This window comes from Gossypium hirsutum, chromosome A04, assembly GCF_007990345.1.
Source record: "Gossypium hirsutum isolate 1008001.06 chromosome A04, Gossypium_hirsutum_v2.1, whole genome shotgun sequence".
NCBI classification, from domain to species: domain Eukaryota; kingdom Viridiplantae; phylum Streptophyta; class Magnoliopsida; order Malvales; family Malvaceae; genus Gossypium; species Gossypium hirsutum.
The window spans coordinates 58,601,459-58,624,208 of NC_053427.1; positions in this window are offsets into that span (position 1 = coordinate 58,601,459).

Sequence of the window (22,750 nt, forward strand, 5' to 3'; positions counted from 1 at the left end):
ATTGATCTAGATAAGGCTGAAATACTAGATTTATTATATCTATGAATATCGCCGGAGTATTCATCAGACCAAGAGGCATCACTAAGAACTTGTAATGTCCATAACGAGTCCTAAATGTAGTCTTATGTACATCAACATCCTTAACCCTCAACTGATGATACCTAGAACGAAGATCTATCTTAGAGAACACTGAAGCCCCTCAGAATTGATCAAACAAGTCATTGATCCTTGGAAGTGGATGCTTATTCTTCACAGTCAACTTATTCAACTGTCGATAACTGATGCACATTCTCATGGTCCCATCTTTCTTCTTAACAAACAAAACTGGTGCCTTCCACGGAGACACACTGAGATTGATGAAACCACTATCCAGGAATTTTTTAAGTTGAGCTTTAAGCTTAGTAAACTCATTCGATGCCATACGGTATGAAGCAATAGACACCGGAGCTATACTTGAAAAGAGCTCAATTCCAAACTTAACATCTCGATTCAAAGGTAAACCCGATAACTCATCAGGAAAAACATCTGAAAAATCCCTCATTGTTTTGATATATCCGATAGAAGAGTCCCTAGAATCAGAAACACTGACGTAAGCCAAGCATGCCTCACACCCTTTTCGAACCAGTTTTTTAGCAACAAGAGTAGATTTCACATTGGATAAATAATCTCGACGCTCATCAATCACAACCACCTCTATATCATCCTTGGTCCTCAGAATAACCCTTTTAGATGCATAGTCCAAATTGACTCGGTGCTCAACCAACCAGTCCATACCCAGAATTAAATCGAACTCCCCAAGCGGAAGCTCCATCAGATTTGTCAAGAAGACAACCTCTTGTACCACTAACGGAATATCCTTATAGAGTTTACTAACCTGAATAGACTGCTCCAACGGGCTCAGTACAGTAACCTCACAAATAGTGCTCTCAACAAAAATCCCTAGGTTTTCAGATATAGTACTAGCTACATAGGAGTGAGTAGAACATATGTCTATCAAAGCAGTATAAGGCACATCAAATATAAAGAACGTACTGGTGATGACATCAGGAGCATTTCTGTCCTCTCAGCGTCGTGCAGCATAAACCAGTGTAGGCTACCTCACCGTAGTTTGACCAGCACCTCTGTCCGATACTCTCTACCTATGACTCATACCATTAGTACCCCTTGCCCGTCCACGGCCCCCAGGTGGTTGCTGAGCTGCCCTCTAAGGCTGCGCAAAACCTGGTCTCGAAGCTTGCGTCTAATCAGCCCTCTATAAACACTCTTGAATACAGTACTCTAATGACCCACACATCAGACAATCCACTATCCTCCTCCAACATTCACCCAGATGGCGCCTACCACAATCAACGCACAACTGAATCCTAGTAGGAGAAAAAGGAGTCTCTACTCTAACTGGCCCATCAAATGTGGCCTTTTTCTTAGGCCTCTTAATAGAATTAGAGGGCTCTAGATCCCTCTTGCTCTTACCCCTCTCACGACCCCTATTCTGGCACTCCGCATGCTTAACATCCTCGACAGTCTTCACCTTCTCAACCAGAACTGCAAACTTTCACTCTATTTGTGGAGCAATCAGCATCTTCAGATTATCCCTTAAGCCATTCTCAAATCGGACGCACCTCTCGTACTCAGTCGCTACCATGCCTCGAGCATAACGGCTCAGCCTCAGAAACTCAGCCTCATACTCGGCCACAGATCTATCGCCTTGCGTGAGATTCATGAACTCATGCCTACAAGCATCCACATAACTCGCCCTTACATACTTACTCTAAAAAGTGGTCTTAAAGAATTTCTAATTCAGTCAATCAAGCTGAGTACCCTCCTCAACCGTCAACCACCACTAATAAGCCTCATCGTTAAGCAAAGAGACTGCACCCTTCAATTTCTGCTCGGGAGTGTAGTCTAGATCATTCATGATACTCTCAGAGCCTCCAACCAATACTCGGTTACATTAGGGGCGAGTCTAGTGACACACTAAAACAACTTAGCACCATTGGACTGGAGTCGTTTAGTTACCGACCTTCAGCTTTCAGCTCTAGAATGGGGTTCAATGACCCTCTCCAAGATCCTCAGCATGGCTTGAGACAGTGCGTCGTCCCCAACTGAGTGACTTTGAGACCTAGTATTAGTAGCAAGTAAAACTGATATCTCACTCGTATCCAAATTTGGCATACTGACCAGAGAGAAAAACTCAGCTCGAGTCTCCCTACGGCCTCTACCACAACCTCGAATACCACGTCCGCGAGTTCCACGAGCGCTCATCGTATAATTCGTGTTTTATCTACAATATAAAATTTTATGCATCAGTTCCAGTATTTATCAACAGATGTTTTATGTATAAATTATCAGAAGTTCAAAATTGTTTTTAGAGGTTTTAGTCTCTAGCTAACTCAGTATAGTTTCAGAAGATATTAACTACAGTGTTTCAGAGCAGTCCTAACTAAGTTTTAGAAATACTTATAAGATCGGCGCCAGAGAATCGGTATACCATATACTTTTTCATTTGTTCAAATTATTTAAGAACCAATTCTTTTTGAAACATCATTTTTTAGCCCAAAATTCATAGTCAAGTTTTGTAACCTGACTCTGATACCACTAAATGTAACACCCTAAATTCGGCCTGTACGTTATGGCCGAATCTGGTGATGCTACAAGGATTAAATTTTGAAAACAATATTGTTTCGATAGATCATCCAAGTTTTATAACTATTACTAAAAACGTTATTTAACTAATTCTTCTATCAAAACAATATTTACAGCGGAGGTTTTTAAAACCATTATATTTTGAAAGTCTGTTTGCACTTTCGGAAAACCTTTGATATTGTAATACCGTAATTTGAGTCAAACGTTGCCATAAAAGTTAAAACATAACCCAACCCAAATAAAATTTAAAAAATTTAGAGAGTCCAACAATTACAAAACTCCTAGAAATAATCTGAAATTAAGTAAAACCATTATTTAAAGTCAATTCACAAACTTGTGGCCACTGTGAGACTCTGTCGCACTGATCTGCCTAAGTTTGTAGATTACCTGACAAAACAGACAAACAGGTGTGAGTTTACGTAAACTCTGTGACAGCCCAAAATTGACCCTAGTCGGGAAGTGGTTTCGGGACCGCTAAACCGAGTCATAAAAATAATTAACCGTCATAATTGATGCTCATTATATGTACATGTGCACGTGTGAAAATTTCGTGTTTGAATTTTGTTTAATTGTAGGTGAATTTTAGTAAATAGGACTTATGTGAGAAAATTTTGAAATGTGATAGGTCAAAGCATAAGGACCTATTAGTGCATGAAATAAAAAGGGGGACTTGCATGTCAAATTCCCCCCTAAATAGTAGTGGCCGGCCATGACAAGGTGGATAGACAAATTGTGATGGGTAAAACATATTATGAAAAGTTTATGACAACATGTTGTGTTAAGAACAATAAAATATGAGGGGAGTGGGAGGAGAAACCAAAGTTGTTTCATCCTTGCTCCCCCATTTTGCCAAAACTAGAAGAAAAAAGGCTTCATCCACTTTGTTCTTCTTGACCGAAAAATCAAAGGAAGAAGAAAGAGTTCTCTTGCTTTATGTTCGGTTTGGATGAGGATTAAGAAGAGGTAAGTACCTTGAAATTCTTGGAAAATTTTGTATAAAGAAGGTGGTTAGTTCAAGTTCTAATCATTCCATGGCTTAAGTTTTGATTGTTAGGAGGTTTGATATTTGGCCAAGTAGTTCGAAGCTCTTAGCACATATTTTTTTCTTCTTTCTTGAAGGGTGAAATTTGGGTTGTTATTAAGGAGGTGCCGAATGTGGTCCTTGAAGGGCCTTGAGGAACAATATATGTGGCTTGGGTTATAACATTCGGCCATGGTAGTTTGAGGATTAAGGATTTTATTTCTTGTTAAAATTGGATGAATCTTAGTGTGTGAGTGTTTGAACTAACTAAGGATCAAATAGATGCATGGGTACAAAGTAGGAAGAATCGGCTACTATGGTTGATACTAATGCCGAAGGTGAAAATGTTATATTAAATAATGTATGTGATTTGAGTTAATAATATGAAAAGAATATTTAGATGTATTATAATTGATTAAGTATTAAATCAAAAGTTGCTAAAATTGCCACTTCTTTAGCCGAATATGTGTTTGATCAATGAAGAATTTGTTGAAGAATATAGGTGAACTTGGTAAGAGTATTCGGCTTAGTGTATAAATGATATAAAGATTTTAGAAATTATTTTGGTTAGGTGTATGTATGATTAAGTATATTCGGCAATATACTTAAAGTGAGTACATGATATTATATTATAATTATTGAGCTTAAGTATATGGATATGTGTATATGTGGTCATATAATGACATTTTGGTTTGAAAATTTAATGATATGTGATTGCCGAATGTGATTAATAAATTCATATTATTGGTTTAAATATTGAATACTCCTATTTGTATTCTTTAAGCTCAAGAGCAAAGGGGAACTAAATCCGATAAAGGGAAGGAAAAAGTAATTGAATAGCCATTAAAGTTGTTCGACAACATCCGAGGTAAGTCTTCGAGTAATGACCCTACTTGAATTATATTGAAATGATTAGTCATACTATGATGGATAGCCGAATGTGCATAGAGACTATGTTATAAAGCCAATTGAAATCATGCTCTTTGTGTGTGGCTATTGAGCCGAAATTGGAAAGGTTTAATAAATGCTTTGTGTTTGAGCCTTAGTAACGAAAGTGAAATATGGATGTGTCATGATTGTTGATATATGTGTGCATAAGCATTTGAATGATATCCAGGCTAAGTCCCGAAGGCAATTGTGCTTGTGATTTTATCCGGGCCAAGACCCGAAGGCATTTGTGCGAGTTGCTATACCCGGGATAAGACCCGAAGGCAATTGTGCTAGTGATTTTATCCGGGCTAAGACCCGAAGGCATTTGTGCGAGTTGATATATCCGGGCTAAGACCCGAAGGCATTTGTGCGAGTTGATATATCCGGGCTAAGACCCGAGGGCATTTGTGCTTGTGGTTATATCCGGCTAAATTCCGAAGAAACTTGGGTTCGAAGGTGAGCGTGTTGTGCTGTAATACATTCAATTAATACGCTCGAAAAACCCAAACGATAAGGTATGTTTGCGTGTGCATCGGAAAAGTCGATTCGTTTTTAATAGTATTCGTTCAATCGACTAACGAACTTTCGACTTTTAGATAGGTTAATACCTTGTGTGTATATGTTGATGAAGTGTGAAGTAAGTATGTGTATGAGAATGTGTATTAATAAAGTGATCCATTTAGCTATGTGAATGTAATACTTTAGTCAAAGCCGATTTCATTACTTGAAACTTACTAAGCTTTAAAATGCTTACCCCGTTGCTTTGGCTCTCTGTTTTATAGATTTTGTTCGTCGGATATCGGATTCGGGATCATCGAAGTCGAAGTCATCCACACTATCAAAGCCCTTTTGGTACTCTTTTAGTTGAACTCTGGATATGGCATGTATAGGACTACCCTTTCGTTGTGAGTCATGGTCCCTTTGGACTTGTATAATTTTGGTTAGCCATGCGAAAATGGCTTAAATATGTTTGAGTATAATGTTATAATCATTTGGTATGGATATGGTTATTGAGAGGTGTGGATATGCTTAACAAGGATTGGCCATGGGAATGGTTAATCACTATCATAAATTGTGCTATTTATGCTAAAAGGGCTAGTTGAATCATGGAAACTATGAAATAGGTAAAGTCTACCTTAAAGGCAGATGCTGACAGCAGCAGTGATGTAGATTTGGAAAATCACTAAAAATAGTAGGAAGGGAATTAAATAGTGAATAAATTATGTAAACGAACCTTGATGAATCTATTTTCATAGGAAAGTAACGAAACGGTCATATGGACAGTATGTTAAGAGATATTTAGGTTCTCGTGAGACAGGGCCAGAACGGTTTCTGGATCTCCTGTTCCGACTTTGGAAATTCATTATAAATTAAACAGAGACAATTAGGAGTCATGCCATATATGTATAGATTCCTCTCTGAGTCTAGTTTCTATAGAAACAAACGGAATCAGTATTGAAGCCCTGTACAGGGAGATATCCAAGTCGTAATGTGCAAAGGTTAGTGTAGTCGATCCCTGTAACATGGAGACTTTGACTAATAAACTGTACTAATTGGCCCAACCAAAAATTCTAGAAAAAACATATAGATGGGCATATGAGTCTAGTTTCAGGGAAAATTTACGGAACTGGATTCTGAGTTTCTAAACTCAAGATATGATTTTTAAAGCGACTAGTATGCAGATTGGCGGTGTCTAGGAAATTTTTTATAAGTGGTTTAAAGTCTGTTAACACCTCGTGTTCGACTCCGGTGACGGTCTCGGGTTCGGGGTGTTACATTTGATTGGTATCAGAGCTACGGTTTAGTCGATTCTAGGACTACCGTAATGCGTTGGGTCTAGCTATACATGCCATTTTATGTGATCAATTGATAGTGTGGTGATTTCTGACATTTGCAAATGTGTTTATTTATAGTAATGGATCCCGATCCCGACCGAGCGGTAGCTGATGATCTTGAGAGTGTAGCGCCTGCTCCCGCACAAGGGACAGCGCCGGCGGACTCTCAACCTAATGCTAGTCACTCGAATGATGAAGCTAGACAAGCTTTCTATAGTGTGATGAATGATTGGTTCAACCAATACATTCGAACTAATACGGCTGTTCCACAACCTCCATTCCCAACGAATACCACCCCCGCACCTACAATACCTCTGGTAACTGACCAAATAAGGTCAAATAAGCCCCCAGTTGACAGAATCCGAAAACATGGGGCTACTGAATTTAAAGCTATGGATAGCGACGATGCCGAGCAAGCTGAATTTTGGTTGGACAACACTATCCGGGTACTCGATGAGCTATCTTGTACACCCGATGAATGCCTAAAGTGTACTATCTCCTTGCTACGCGATTCTGCCTACTATTGGTGGAGTACTCTGACTTCTGTTGTGCCCCGAGAGCAAGTAACTTGGGAGTTTTTCCAAACTGAGTTTCGGAAAAAGTATATCAGTCAGAGATTTGTTGATCAAAAACGGAAGGAATTTCTTGAGCTTAAGCAAGGTTCTATCTCAGTTACTGATTACGAGCGAAAATTTGTTAGACTTAGTAGGTACGCTCGGGAATGTGTTTCGTCCGAGGCTATCATGTGTAAACGCTTCGAGGATGGGCTGAATGAAGATATAAAAATGTTCGTGGGCATTCTTGAAATACGAGAGTTCGTAGTACTTGTCGAGCGAGCTTGTAAAGCCGAAGAGCTTAGAAAAGAAAAACAAAAAGTTGATGTGGGAACTGGAGAGTTTCGTAAAAGATCCTCGAGAAAGTTTCTTCAACAGGCATCGAAGAAATTTCGAGATGATGTGGGCCGGTCTAGAGGCACTTCGGGCCTTTTTAGACGAGATCGTGATCGACCCCCTGTGGGTACACGAGGCACTTCGGTCGCCAGTGTTGGGAATGAACGTCGAGACAGAACGAAATGTCGATATTGCGGTAAATGGCATTCGGGGAGTTGTAGATTCCCTGACCGCTCCTGTTACAAGTGCGGATCAGTTGACCACTTCATTAAAGATTGCCCGAGGTTGTCTGAACAGAATGTAAATCAGAGTGGGAAACCGGGTGCTACCACTGCTCGAGGTAGACCATCTGGAAATACGGGCAATGCTAGTAGTGGTCAGAGAGGATCTAGAGATGCTACGACCAGATCCGAGGCTCGTGCGCCTGCTAGAGCTTATGCTATATGTGCCCGCGAGGATGTTTCTTCGCCTGATGTTATTACCGGTACTTTTACTCTCTTTGATACTAATGTAATTGCTTTGATTGACCCCGGTTCTACTCATTCTTACATATGTGAAACCTTAGCATCCAGTAAGACTTTACCTATTGAGTCTACTGAGTTTCGTAATTCGGGTGTCAAATCTCTTGGGTCGTTACGTGCTTGTCGACAAAGTGTGTAAGAAATGTCCCCTAGTAATTCGAGGTTCCTGTTTTCCGGCGGACTTGATGCTTTTGCCGTTTAATGAATTTGATGTTATTCTCGAGTTGGATTGGTTGACCGTGCATGATGCGGTTGTGAATTTCAAAAGTAAGACTATTGAATTGAGGTGCGCAAATAACGAAGTAATCCGAGTTGAGTCTACGGACTTGGATGGGTTGCCAGCTGTAATATCCTCAATGTTGGCCCAGAAATATGAAAGAAAAGGGTGCGAAGCATACCTTGCGTATGTACTTGATGACAAAGAATTAGAAAAGAAACCCGAATCTGTGCGGGTGGTTTGTGAATACCCGGATGTTTTTCCTGAAGAATTACCGGGTTTACCACCTGTTCGGGAGATAGAGTTTGGTATTGAGCTTGTACCTGGGACTACGCCGATTTCGATGGCTCCATATCGTATGGCACCGACCGAGTTAAAAGAGTTGAAAGCTCAGTTGCAAGAATTGACGGATAGAGGTTTTGCTCGACCAAGTTTCTCACCTTGGGGTGCACCAGTATTGTTCGTGAAAAAGAAGGACGGAACCATGAGGTTGTGCATTGACTATCGTCATCTGAATAAAGTGACGATAAAGAACAAATATCTGTTACCGCGTATCGATGATTTGTTCGACCAACTGAAGGGAGCCTCAGTGTTCTCAAAAATAGATTTGAGATCGGGCTATTATCAGTTGCGAATTTGAGATTCGGGCATACCCAAAACTGCCTTCAGAACGAGATATGGTCACTACGAATTCTTAGTGATGCCGTTTGGGCTCACTAATGCCCCTGCGGTATTTATGGATTTGATGAATCGGATCTTCAGACCATATTTGGATCGGTTCGTAGTTGTGTTCATTGATGACATCTTGGTCTATTCAAGAGATGAGACCGAACATGCTGAGCACCTGAGACTAGTGTTGCAAATTTTGCGGGATAAGCAGTTATATGCTAAGTTCAGTAAGTGTGAGTTCTGGTTAAGAGAGGTTAGCTTCTTGGGTCACGTGGTATCCGCATCGGGTATTCGAGTTGACCCGAACAAAATTTTAGCCATACTTAACTGGAAACCTCCAAGAAATATTACCGAAGTTCGGAGCTTCCTGGGGCTCGCCGATTATTACCGACGATTTGTAAAAGGTTTCTCGATGATGGCCACACCAATGACGAAGCTACTTCAAAAGGATGTTAAGTTCGAATGGACGGAGAAATGTTAGAAAAGTTTCGATCAACTGAAAACTTATTTGACTGAAGCTCCAATTTTAGTGCAACCCGAATCAGGCAAAGAGTTTGTCATTTATAGTGACGCATCCCTACTTGGGTTGGGTTGCGTATTGATGCAAGAAGGTCGAGTGGTGGCCTATGCGTCGAGACAATTAAAGCCACATGAGAAAAATTATCCGACCCATGATCTTGAACTAGCTGCCATCGTATTTGCTTTAAAAATATAGCGACATTACTTATTTGGTGAAAAGTGCCATGTATTTTCGGATCACAAAAGTCTCAAATATTTGATGACTCAAAGAGACTTAAATCTGTGACAAAGACGTTGGCTTGAGTTGTTGAAAGATTACGAGCTTGTCATTGATTACCACCCGGGAAAGGCTAATGTGGTTGCGGACGCCTTAAGCCGAAAATCATTGTTTGCTTTACGAGCGATGAATGTGCACTTGTCTGTTCTACCCGACAATGTGTTAGTAGCTGAATTAAAAGCCAAACCATTATTGATTCATCAAATTCGTGAAGCCCAGAAAGTTGATGATGAATTGGTTGCAAAACGGGCTGAGTGTGTTCCGAGCAAGGAATCGGAGTTTCAAATTGATGATGATGATTGTTTGAGGTTCAGAAGTCGTTTATGTGTTCCAAGGAATTCGGAACTCATTTCGATGATTCTGAACGAAGCCCATTGTAGCCGAATGTCAATTCACCCGGGGAGTACGAAAATGTACAACGATTTGAAACGTTGGTTTTGGTGGCATGGTATGAAACGAGACATCTCCGACTTTGTTTCGAGATGTTTAATATGTCAACAAGTGAAAGCGGAACATCAAGTGCCTTCTGGATTACTTCAGCCGATCATGATACCTGAGTGGAAATGGGATCGAGTCACAATGGACTTTGTGTCCGGACTGCCATTGTCAGCAAGTAAGAAAGATGCGATTTGGGTTGTTGTCGATAGACTGACTAAGTCGGCTCACTTTATCCCCGTGCGTACGGACTTTTCATTGGATAAACTAGCTGAATTGTACGTTTCTCAGATTGTGAGATTACACGGGGTACCTATTTCTATCGTGTCGGATAGAGATCCGAGATTCACCTCACGATTTTGGAGGAAATTGCAAGAAGCTTTGGGTACCAAGCTGCATTTTAGCACTGCTTTTCACCCCCAAACCGATGGTCAATCTGAGCGGATAATTCAGATACTTGAGGATATGTTGAGATGTTGCATCCTCGAGTTCAGTAGTTCATGGGAACGGTATTTACCTTTGATTGAATTCGCTTACAACAATAGTTTTCAATCAAGTATTAAGATGGCACCTTACGAGGCTTTGTACGGTCGTAAATGCCGTACACCATTGTTTTGGACCGAGCTCGGTGAAAGTAAAATTTTCGGAGTTGATTTGATTAAAGATGCCGAACAGAAAGTAAAGGTAATCCGTGAAAGTCTGAAAGCAGCCACAGATCGTCAAAAATCGTATGCGGATTTGAAACGAAAAGACATTGAATATCAGGTGGGAGATAAAGTGTTTCTTAAAGTTTCGCCTTGGAAAAAGGTACTCAGATTTGGCCGTAAGGGCAAGTTGAGCCCGAGATTCATTGAGCCGTACGAAATCTCCGAACGAGTTGGTCCGGTTGCGTATAGATTGATTTTGCCCCCTGAACTTGAAAAGATTCACGATGTCTTTCATGTTTCGATGCTTCGACGCTATAGATCTGATCCGTCACATGTGATTAATCCATCAGAGGTTGAAATTCAAGCCGATATGAGTTATGAAGAAGAACCGATGCGTATCCTAGCTCGTGAAGTGAAGGAGTTGCGAAACAAAAGGGTTCCGCTAGTAAAGGTGTTATGGCTCAAACACGGGATCGAGGAAGCTACTTGGGAAATCGAGAGCTCGATGAAAGAACGATACCCAAACTTATTTACCGGTAAGATTTTCGGGGACGAAAATTTCTTAAGTGGGGGAGAGTTGTGACAGTCCAAAATTGACCCTAGTCGGGAAGTGGTTTCGGGACCGCTAAACCGAGTCATAAAAATAATTAACCGTCATAATTGATGCTCATTATATGTACATGTGCACGTGTGAAAATTTCGTGTTTGAATTTTGTTTAATTGTAGGTGAATTTTAGTAAATAGGACTTATGTGAGAAAATTTTGAAATGTGATAGGTCAAAGCATAAGGACCTATTAGTGCATGAAATAAAAAGGGGGGACTTGCATGTCAAATTCCCCCCTAAATAGTAGTGGCCGGCCATGACAAGGTGGATAGACAAATTGTGATGGGTAAAACATATTATGAAAAGTTTATGACAACATGTTGTGTTAAGAACAATAAAATATGAGGGGAGTGGGAGGAGAAACCAAAGTTGTTTCATCCTTGCTCCCCCATTTTGCCGAAACTAGAAGAAAAAAAAGGCTTCATCCTCTTTGTTCTTCTTGACCGAAAAATCAAAGGAAGAAGAAAGAGTTCTCTTGCTTTATGTTCGGTTTGGATGAGGATTAAGAAGAGGTAAGTACCTTGAAATTCTTGGAAAATTTTGTATAAAGAAGGTGGTTAGTTCAAGTTCTAATCATTCCATGGCTTAAGTTTTGATTGTTAGGAGGTTTGATATTTGGCCAAGTAGTTTGAAGCTCTTAGCACATATATTTTTTTTCTTCTTTCTTGAAGGGTGAAATTTGGGTTGTTATTAAGGAGGTGCCGAATGTGGTCCTTGAAGGGCCTTGAGGAACAATATATGTGGCTTGGGTTATAACATTCGGCCATGGTAGTTTGAGGATTAAGGATTTTATTTCTTGTTAAAATTGGATGAATCTTAGTGTGTGAGTGTTTGAACTAACTAAGGATCAAATAGATGCATGGGTACAAAGTAGGAAGAATCGGCTACTATGGTTGATACTAATGCCGAAGGTGAAAATGTTATATTAAATAATGTATGTGATTTGAGTTAATAATATGAAAAGAATATTTAGATGTATTATAATTGATTAAGTATTAAATCAAAAGTTGCTAAAATTGCCACTTCTTTAGCCGAATATGTGTTTGATCAATGAAGAATTTGTTGAAGAATATAGGTGAACTTGGTAAGAGTATTCGACTTAGTGTATAAATGATATAAAGATTTTAGAAATTATTTTGGTTAGGTGTATGTATGATTAAGTATATTCAGCAATATACTTAAAGTGAGTACATGATATTATATTATAATTATTGAGCTTAAGTATATGGATATGTGTATATGTGGTCATATAATGACATTTTGGTTTGAAAATTTAATGATATGTGATTGCCGAATGTGATTAATAAATTCATATTATTGGTTTAAATATTGAATACTCCTATTTGTATTCTTTAAGCTCAAGAGCAAAGGGGAACTAAATCCGATAAAGGGAAGGAAAAAGTAATTGAATAGCCATTAAAGTTGTTCGACAACATCCGAGGTAAGTCTTCGAGTAATGACCCTACTTGAATTATATTGAAATGATTAGTCATACTATGATGGATAGCCGAATGTGCATAGAGACTATGTTATAAAGCCAATTGAAATCATGCTCTTTGTGTGTGGCTATTGAGCCGAAATTGGAAAGGTTTAATAAATGCTTTGTGTTTGAGCCTTAGTAACGAAAGTGAAATATGGATGTGTCATGATTGTTGATATATGTGTGCATGAGCATTTGAATGATATCCAGGCTAAGTCCCGAAGGCAATTGTGCTAGTGATTTTATCCGGGCCAAGACCCGAAGGCATTTGTGCGAGTTGCTATACCCGGGATAAGACCCGAAGGCAATTGTGCTAGTGATTTTATCCGGGCTAAGACCCGAAGGCATTTGTGCGAGTTGATATATCCGGGCTAAGACCCGAAGGCATTTGTGCGAGTTGATATATCCGGGCTAAGACCCGAGGGCATTTGTGCTTGTGGTTATATCCGGCTAAATTCCGAAGAAACTTGGGTTCGAAGGTGAGCGTGTTGTGCTGTAATACATTCAATTAATACGCTCGAAAAACCCAAACGATAAGGTATGTTTGCGTGTGCATCGGAAAAGTCGATTCGTTTTTAATAGTATTCGTTCAATCGACTAACGAACTTTCGACTTTTAGATAGGTTAATACCTTGTGTGTATATGTTGATGAAGTGTGAAGTAAGTATGTGTATGAGAATGTGTATTAATAAAGTGATCCATTTAGCTATGTGAATGTAATACTTTAGTCAAAGCCGATTTCATTACTTGAAACTTACTAAGCTTTAAAATGCTTACCCTGTTGCTTTGGCTCTCTGTTTTATAGATTTTGTTCGTCGGATATCGGATTCGGGATCATCGAAGTCGAAGTCATCCACACTATCAAAGCCCTTTTGGTACTCTTTTAGTTGAACTCTGGATATGGCATGTATAGGACTACCCTTTTGTTGTGGGTCATGGACCCTTTGGACTTGTATAATTTTGGTTAGCCATGTGAAAATGGCTTAAATATGTTTGAGTATAATGTTATAATCATTTGGTATGGATATGGTTATTGAGAGGTGTGGATATGCTTAACAAGGATTGGCCATGGGAATGGTTAATCACTATCATAAATTGTGCTATTTATGCTAAAAGGGCTAGTTGAATCATGGAAACTATGAAATAGGTAAAGTCTACCTTAAAGGCAGATGCTGACAGCAGCAGTGATGTAGATTTGGAAAATCACTAAAAATAGTAGGAAGGGAATTAAATAGTGAATAAATTATTTAAACGAACCTTGATGAATCTATTTTCATAGGAAAGTAACGAAACGGTCATATGGACAGTATGTTAAGAGATATTCAGGTTCTTGTGAGACAGGGCCAGAACGGTTTCTGGATTTCCTGTTCCGACTTTGGAAATTCATTATAAATTAAACAGAGACAATTAGGAGTCATGCCATATATTTATAGATTCCTCTCTGAGTCTAGTTACTATAGAAACAAACGGCATCAGTATTGAAGCCCTGTACAGGGAGATATCCTAGTCGTAATGCGCAAAGGTCAGTATAGTCGATCCCTGTAACATGGGAGATTTTGAGTAATAAACTGTACTAATTGACCCAACCAAAAATTCTAGAAAAAAACATGTAGATGGGCATATGAGTCTAGTTTCAGGGAAAATTTACGGAACTGGATTCCGAGTTTCTAAACTCAAGATATGATTTTTAAAGCGACTAGTACGCAGATTGGCAGTGTCTGGGAAATTTTTTTATAAGTGGTTTAAAGTCTGTTAACACCTTGTGTTCGACTCCGGTGACGGTCTCGGGTTCGGGGTGTTACAAACTCAGTGTGTAACCCAACTGAATTAGGCATACAAACATACAGACTGATATACACAATCAGAAATAGATACAATTTTAGATTTAGAATCAGATCTAGAAGCAGACATGCATAAATCCTATCCCCATCCTCTACACACCATCTCCGACCATCCCATCACATCATGTGGGGTTAAAAAACCTACCTATCCCTAAACACCAACTTGTGCCATTAAGACACATATCAGAACATATGCAGCCATGCTGCCAGAGTATAGGCGATTAACGCTGATCAAAATACTTCTTCCTCAAATACAAATCCCACTCCAAATCAGATACATAATTATCATATTAAACATGCTCGATGTACTTTTAAACAAATAACAGATATACATATGGCAGTAAAATCAGGCATACATTTAGTATCCTACTCAAATCAGTCTATTAGAATATCATACCATTCATAATAGGGTTTAAATAGCCCTTACCGACCCTACAATAAGCCCACAGTCGATCGGAACGACCCATGTGACCCTAGGGAAAATTTTAGAATTATAGGCCCACATGCCTGTGTGCCTTGCCCATATGGGCCCACATACCTAAATTAGTATTTGCCTGTATGGCCCACACTGCCTGGCTCAAACATCCACACGCTCATGTGACATGCCCATGTGGGCCCACACACCTAACATGGCCATGCCTGTACGTCTCACACAGCCACACTCGATCCACCACACGGCTGTGTGCTATGCACACCATGCCCTCATCGACCACACGACCATGTCTCACACACGTCCATTCACACGGGTGACCACAAGCCCATGTGGCATCAACAGATTCATTTTTTGGCTTTTGCTAAAGCCTTGTTTTTTGAGTTTTGGGTACACACCTTGTAACACCCCAAACCTGGCTAAGACGTTATGGCAGTATCTGGCGATGGCGCATCGAATGGAATTTTGAAAACTAATTTATTACGATAAAACCGTGTTATTTATTACTCTTATTTGTTCCGAAAATCGCTTACTCCTCTAGTCGATTGTTTTAAAACATAATTCGATGTGGAAGCTTTAGAAATCATTTATTTTAAGTAAAATAATTCATTTTATGGAAAACCTTGGTTATTAGAAAAATTCGTATTTTGTTAAGTTTGAAGTTGTAAGTTCGTAAAAACAGTTAAATTTTCCAAAGTTAAAACAAAACAGTCCATAAAGTCCAACTACCTAAAAATACCCCATAATCAATAGAACCATAAACGAGAGTAAAGCAATTTAAGTACGTGTGGCCACCGTCGAGTCCTCCGCCTACCGAACCATCAGGTTTGGGGATTACCTGTACACATTAAACAAAAGGGTGAGTTGATGTAAACTCAGAGTGTAATCCCTACAGAAAACATGCATACAGTCTGTAACACCCCTCACCCGTATCCTACGCTAGGATAGGGTTCGTGGTTCTACCTGACTTAAACTCGACCAACTGTATAAAACTGAGCCATTAAATTTCAAACAATTTAAAAGCTTCTCTTTTCACAAGCAATTTGTCTTATATACAGTCTTACAAGGTCCAAAAAATTCATTCGGAGTAGTTCGGAACCCAACCGAGAACTCATGAAAAACTTAAAAAATTTCATACATCAAGGCTCTACATGCCCGTGTGGGTATAGAACACACGACCGTGTGCTAGGGACACGCCCATGTCCCAAACCCATGTCTGAAAACTTGGGCATTCTGTCCAAACCACACAGCCTAAGAACACACCTGTGTCCTATAACCGTGTCCTTCCCACAGTCAAGACACATGGCTGTGTTTCTTGTTTGTGTACTACTAGCATGCATACTTACTTTATATCACGGCCTGGGCACATGCCTGTGTGGCCTGCCCGTGTACTAAAATGACTTTAAAGTTTTAAGCGCAGGGGACGCACGACCATAACACACACCCATGGGCGTGAGCCGTGTGCCACACACGGCCTAGACACACGCCCGTGTATCTTACCCGTGTGGACAAACTAGGCTATTTCCCAAGCCATTTTGTCACTCATTTTGCACAACCTACACAAGATCATGTCAATATACAAATTTCATTACAATAGACACCAATTCATCTATAGAAAGAACATTATATGCATTCATCAAAATAAATAATAGCCATTATTCTAGGCTTGATACAAAGTGAAGGGCTTTGGACTTGAGCCAAAATATATGAATAATTCTCTTAATGCAACATCCTAGTCTAGCCCTATACATGCCACCTTAAAAAATATAAATCAAACTATACCGAGTGCTGCGGCTGATAGTGTGATCGATATCTTTGACTTTATAGGATTCTTAAGAGCCTGGCGATACTGAGAGAAGAGAGAAAGGAAAAAAGAGTAAGCATAAAGCTTAGTAAGTTGCATATAAAGAAATATACAATAACAATCTCACCATTTATCATCATGCTTATAGCTCAAAGATAAACACAACTTAACTTACTCATTATCATCTACTCGAGTCTCATTTTCTAAATTAAGCTTGTTACTCATGCTTATCATATAGGTACCTGTAACACTCACAACATGATCATCATTTCTTTATCAAAATTTAACTATAACTTTCACCATTGAACCATTTGGAATACTACTGGATATTCTATGAACCTTCAACATGGGATAAATTACCGATGCCATGTCCCAGACATGGTCTTACACTGGCTCTCATATATGCGTGCTGATGCATGTCCCAGATATGTCTTACACTAGCACAATTCTTAGCCGATGCGTGTCCCAGACACGTCTTACACTGGCTATCTCTGTCGAAGCCGATGCATGTCCCAGACATGTCTTACTCTGACACTCATCTCTATGCCGATGCCATGTCCCAGACATTGTCTTACATTAGCTCTCATAATGTGGCTGAAGCATGTCCCAGACAGGTCTTACACTGGCGCACAACTCACCCAATGTCTTGGCACGAATATCCAGTTCATATCCTAGGGTTTCAACAGGATATTTCTACTATCTCAACTATTACAAGGCATTCTCAACTTATAACTTAACAACTCGTACAATATCAATTCAAGGACAATATGAATACAAGTATTTACAGTGTAGTTGTATCATTTACATACAATTTACCTCTGTTTACAAAAAGTTCTTAATTAGTCGGCTTATTCGGATTGCTTGGCCTTTGCCCCGGTCTAGGCTCAGTTTTGACAAATCTTGATCTATAATAACAATATGCATCCATTTAGTCACTAAACACAAAAATTAGGCATTCATAAATTCATAACTTTGGTAAAATGACAATTTTGCCCCTGGGCCTTGGCAAAAGAACCATTTTACCCCTATGCCCGAAAATTAATTTTTATCGAATTTCTTCATATTTCAAGCCTAGCTAAACTCTTTTTACTACTAGAGCAATCCCAAATTCTCACTATTTCACACATTAACCACCTATTTTGCAACTTATGCAAAATAGTCCTTTTAGGTGTTTTCATGCTATCACCTTTCACAAAAGTTGTTTATAACACAACTAAGACTCATATTCTTCCATAAAAACTCAGCAGACATTACAAATATTTTCATGGAAAAACCCTAAACTTTCCACCATGTTGTAAAATAGACCTCTCATTAGAAAGCCTATGCTTTAAGGAGTCCAAAAATGTAAAAATCATTAATAGAAACTTTCAAAATCACTTACTTGAGAGGCTTAATGTTGCTGAAATTTTGAAGCTTTCAAAAACCCCCCTATGGCTGGTAAAAATCAGTGAAAGAGAAGAAAAATAAAGAAGAAATGACCTTTGTTTTGTTTAATATAAAACTAGTCAAAATTGATGATCTCACCCTCACCTAATTTTGACCTTCTCTCTAATTTGTCTCCCCATCGCCGACCAAGCCAATGCACAAGTGTCTAATTTCCCTTTAAATACTCCTAATTTCAATTCTCTAGCTACTTGGCACCATTGGGTACTAAAATGTAACTTTTGCCTTTTATGCGATTTAGTCTTTTTTCGCGATCGGGCTTGAAAACATTAAAATTAACTCACCAAATTTCTCATGCACTAATATAATCGTATCATATCCTCATGAAAATAATAAAAATACTTTTCTAACTTCGGATTTGTGGTCCCAAGACCACTGTTCCGACTAGGCCCTAAATCAGGCTGTTATACAGTCAATTAGCAGTAAACAGTCAAATGCAATCTAGGCCTAAGCCCATTACAGTCCCAGTAGCAATTTGGGCATTAGCCCAACTTAGTTTCAGTATTCAGTATCAGTTATGCACTAGGGCCGTAGCCCATCATAGTAACAGTCATGCATACAGTAATCAGTAACAAAGTCCTACCCAACCAGCCTCTACACACTATCTCCGTCCAACCCTATACTCCATGTGAGGATTTACTCAACTCACCCATCCCTACACTCTAGGTAGTAGTACCAAATACGGTATATAAACAATAATTTACAGCTGAGCTGCCAGATATTAGGCTTAAAGCCTTTGCAGTACTCTTCCTCCAAATATCATGATCCCAACCCAATACAATGCAACATATAATATGCCATGCTTTTATGCAACCATCAGTCATACGTATACATATATATATCAGTAATCATGCATAATTTATCATGCATCACATACACTCAGATCATACATTTAGGGGTTTAGGTAACGTTTACTGACCCTACAATAGGTTCACAGTCGACTTGGGCGACCCATGCAACCCTAAGAATCATTTCAGATAAATGGGCTCACACGCCTATGTGGCTTGCCCGTATGGGTCTACACGCCCGTGTGGCCCACACGACCCAAATTTACCTTGGCCGTGTGAATCACACGGCCTGGCCCAACATCCCACACGCCCGTGTGACCCACATAACCTAAATCAGTTTAGCCCGTGTGTCATACACAGCCTACTTGGCCATCACACGGTCGTGTCTTCTGCGCACAGCCTGGCCTCATCGATCACACGCCTGTGTTATGTCACACAGCCCATGTGGCGTCGGCAGTGAGGTTTTTAGCTTTCGCTGAAACCTTATTTTCTGTGTAATCAAGTACACACTTAGTACTATTTTGATGTAAAAACCACTCCCAAGATTACCAGTATCTAATATTGACTAACAAACATACTCGAAAATCAATATTAACTCTTCCTTAAACGGAACCACCAAAACCAACCATAGTCAAAACGAGCGCTTAACGCTTACCTCAATACTCTAAGTAACTGACTACAATTTCGCAAGAGCAGAGTCTCGATCATCCTGATTCACTGCCGTCAAAACAATCGCATGACCCAGTCAACAATGGAAACAATGCAAGTTACAAAGAAGCAAAACCTTACTTACTTGAACGCACAAAATGAAAAGGTACACCGAATGAGGCAAATTGAATAATAAAAAATAGAAGAAGGAAAATAAAAAATTTCAGCAGAAGAGGAGAGGAATGAATTGGCGTCAGAAAGGTTTTCGGAAAGAGAAATATTTTTTCTAAAAAGAAATATTCCAAAAAAAATCTGATAACCCCCAAAACCCTTGTTTTTCTCCCACACTAACCCACTTTTCAGAATTTCTGTTTGACCAAAACTCTTTCGGTCAAACGAGTAAAAAAATAATACCCTTACTTGTGTAGGGATTCGAACACAAGGCCCTTCACACACCAACACTCAACCTAACCACCAGACCAGCAGGCCCATTTTATTATGAAATTACAAATAATTGAATATAAGCCCACTGAACAGAGATAGGGATTATATCAGAAAAATACCAAAATTTGCCAAAATTGAGGCTTGATCTTAGGACCTCACACACACACCCAGAACATTTAACCACTGAAGCAGATACACAGTAGTGTCACATTTTCACAAAAGCCAAAATAGAAATTTTGGGACGTTACACACCTAGTACGATTTTGATGCGGAAACACTCCCGAACCACACAGCACCTTTGATTGAACAATGATAATTCCCACAAAACTAAGTTCCCAACAAGCGATTCCGAGTCACTAAATCTTTTCTAAATTAAATCGTGAATGGAATTGAACAAAAATGAGCCACAATTACCACAACGTCAACCAATCAACAACCCACCGATTAATTGGAAATACAGTTCGAAGAGTAGAGAAGAAAACAAAGGAAAGAAAAATAACGTAGGGGCGACAAAGAAAAAAAGTTAGTTAGGGAAATTTTTGGAAAAATAAAAGAAAATAAATTAAAACTGACTTGATAATTCCAACTTCCCACTAACCCCTCAATCTTCACCACTTCGAAGTTTAAACTCTACCGAAACTTTCTCGGGCAACTGAACACAAATATAGCATCCATGCTTATACAGGGATTCGAACATAAGACCCCCAACACACCAACTCCCTTACCACTTGAACCAATAGGCTTATTCTGATATGGATTTACAAGAAATTAAATAAAAACCCACTGCACATGGATAAGGCTTTGATTTAAAAATAACCAAAATTTGCTAAAGGTAGGGTTTGAACTTGGGACCTCTCACACATACCCAGAACACTTAGCCATTGAAGTAGATACACAGTTGTGTCAAAATTATATAGAATCAGAAATAAGAAAATTCGTACGTTACACGAAATGTGAAACTTAAGTATATAGTTTTAGAGTTTGTAATTATATAGAACTGATAACCATGCTAGTTGAACTTAGTAAATGATTGGGATACGAATGGCATGCCATTAAGGTTCAAAAAGAGCAGGGATTTCTTTATGAATAGCTGAGATCTAGCATGTGTTACGAATTTTCGACAACTTGGGTGAGTAACATCGAATAAAGTTTGCAATAATAAACCTGATCTACAGTGTGTGAGCAGCCCAAATATCATAGCTTGTGTGATCAAATTCAAATATCATAGCATGTGTGAGCAAATTCAAATATTACAGCTTGTGTGAGCAAATTGAATAATTCTTTATTGATGGCTGAGATCCAACATATGTTGCGAATTCTTGACAGCTTGAGTGAGTAGCATCAAATAAAGCTTGTATAAGTAAGCCAACTTTACAGTTTGTGAAAGTAAATTAGTATTGTGTATCGAGTTTAATTTACTTTAGTTCTCTAGGAAAAAACTGAAAGTAAAATAAAAAATGAAAATGATGAAATGGTAGTACATGAATGAAAATAAAGATACATTTATGTGTTTGCAATTGAGTTATGAATTGGTTATTACATGTTATGAGATATGTTGTTATACATGTATTTGATTATGTTATAAATTCATATGAATTAACCTCTAAATGTATTTGTTATAATACATATGAAAGTAACAAGATGCCAAACGATTTCCATGTTAGTCTCGGTATATTTCCATCATTTAAATTGTTGATTGATTAAGGTAAGTTAAGTTAATTTATTATGAGCTTACTAAGCATTCGATATGCTTACTCTATTTTGTTTTCTATTTCTATAGTAGTCATTTTTACGGAACGCGTCGGTTGGGTCACCACAAAGCTTATACTATCCAATTAGCATTTTGATTTTTTTTCGCTCATTTTAATTTTGGTTATGTGGCATGTACATAGGGTTAATATGTGTGTTTATGTAACAACCCATTTTCAGTGATATCGAAACAATAGTTTTGGAACCACAATTCTGATGAGTAAATTATTATTTTATTATTTATTTAGCGTCTACGAGATTTTATTAAGGTCGTATTAAAAATTCATTAAGAAATTTTAATGTTTAAATGCTTAATTAAGTGAAAAGGACTAAATCATAAAAGGTGAAAAAGTTGAGTTCTAATAGTTAAGAGAGTCAAATGGCCTTATAACTGAAATTTAGTGGACTTGAATGGTAATTATACCATATATGTTGATAGTGGATGTAAATGGATTTGGTATTATTGAAATTTTGATAATTTTTAAAGGGCAAAAATGTAAATTAGTAAATAAAACTAAAATAACCTAAGAAATCATGTTCATCTTCTTCATTTCATCCTATCTCCACCAGAAATCACCTTGGAAAGAAGCTAGGGCATTTGGTCAAGCTCATTTCATTGCGTAAGTGTATTCAAACCCGTTTTTAATGATTTTTATGTTTTTGAGATTATTGCAACTAGGTCCAGCTAGCTCGTACATTCATTTTTGAATCTGTTAAAAATTTTGGAAGTTACCATTGATGAATCTTGAATATTTTTTATGATAAGCATGAGTTTGAAGCTTTGATTGTGGTATTTGGTTGAATTGTGAAGTAATTTTTGTTAGATTTTGATTTAAGGATTAAATTGATAAAATGTCAAAATATCAAGGTTTGATAGTGAATTTGATGTAAAATAGAGATTGTTAAAGGGCCTG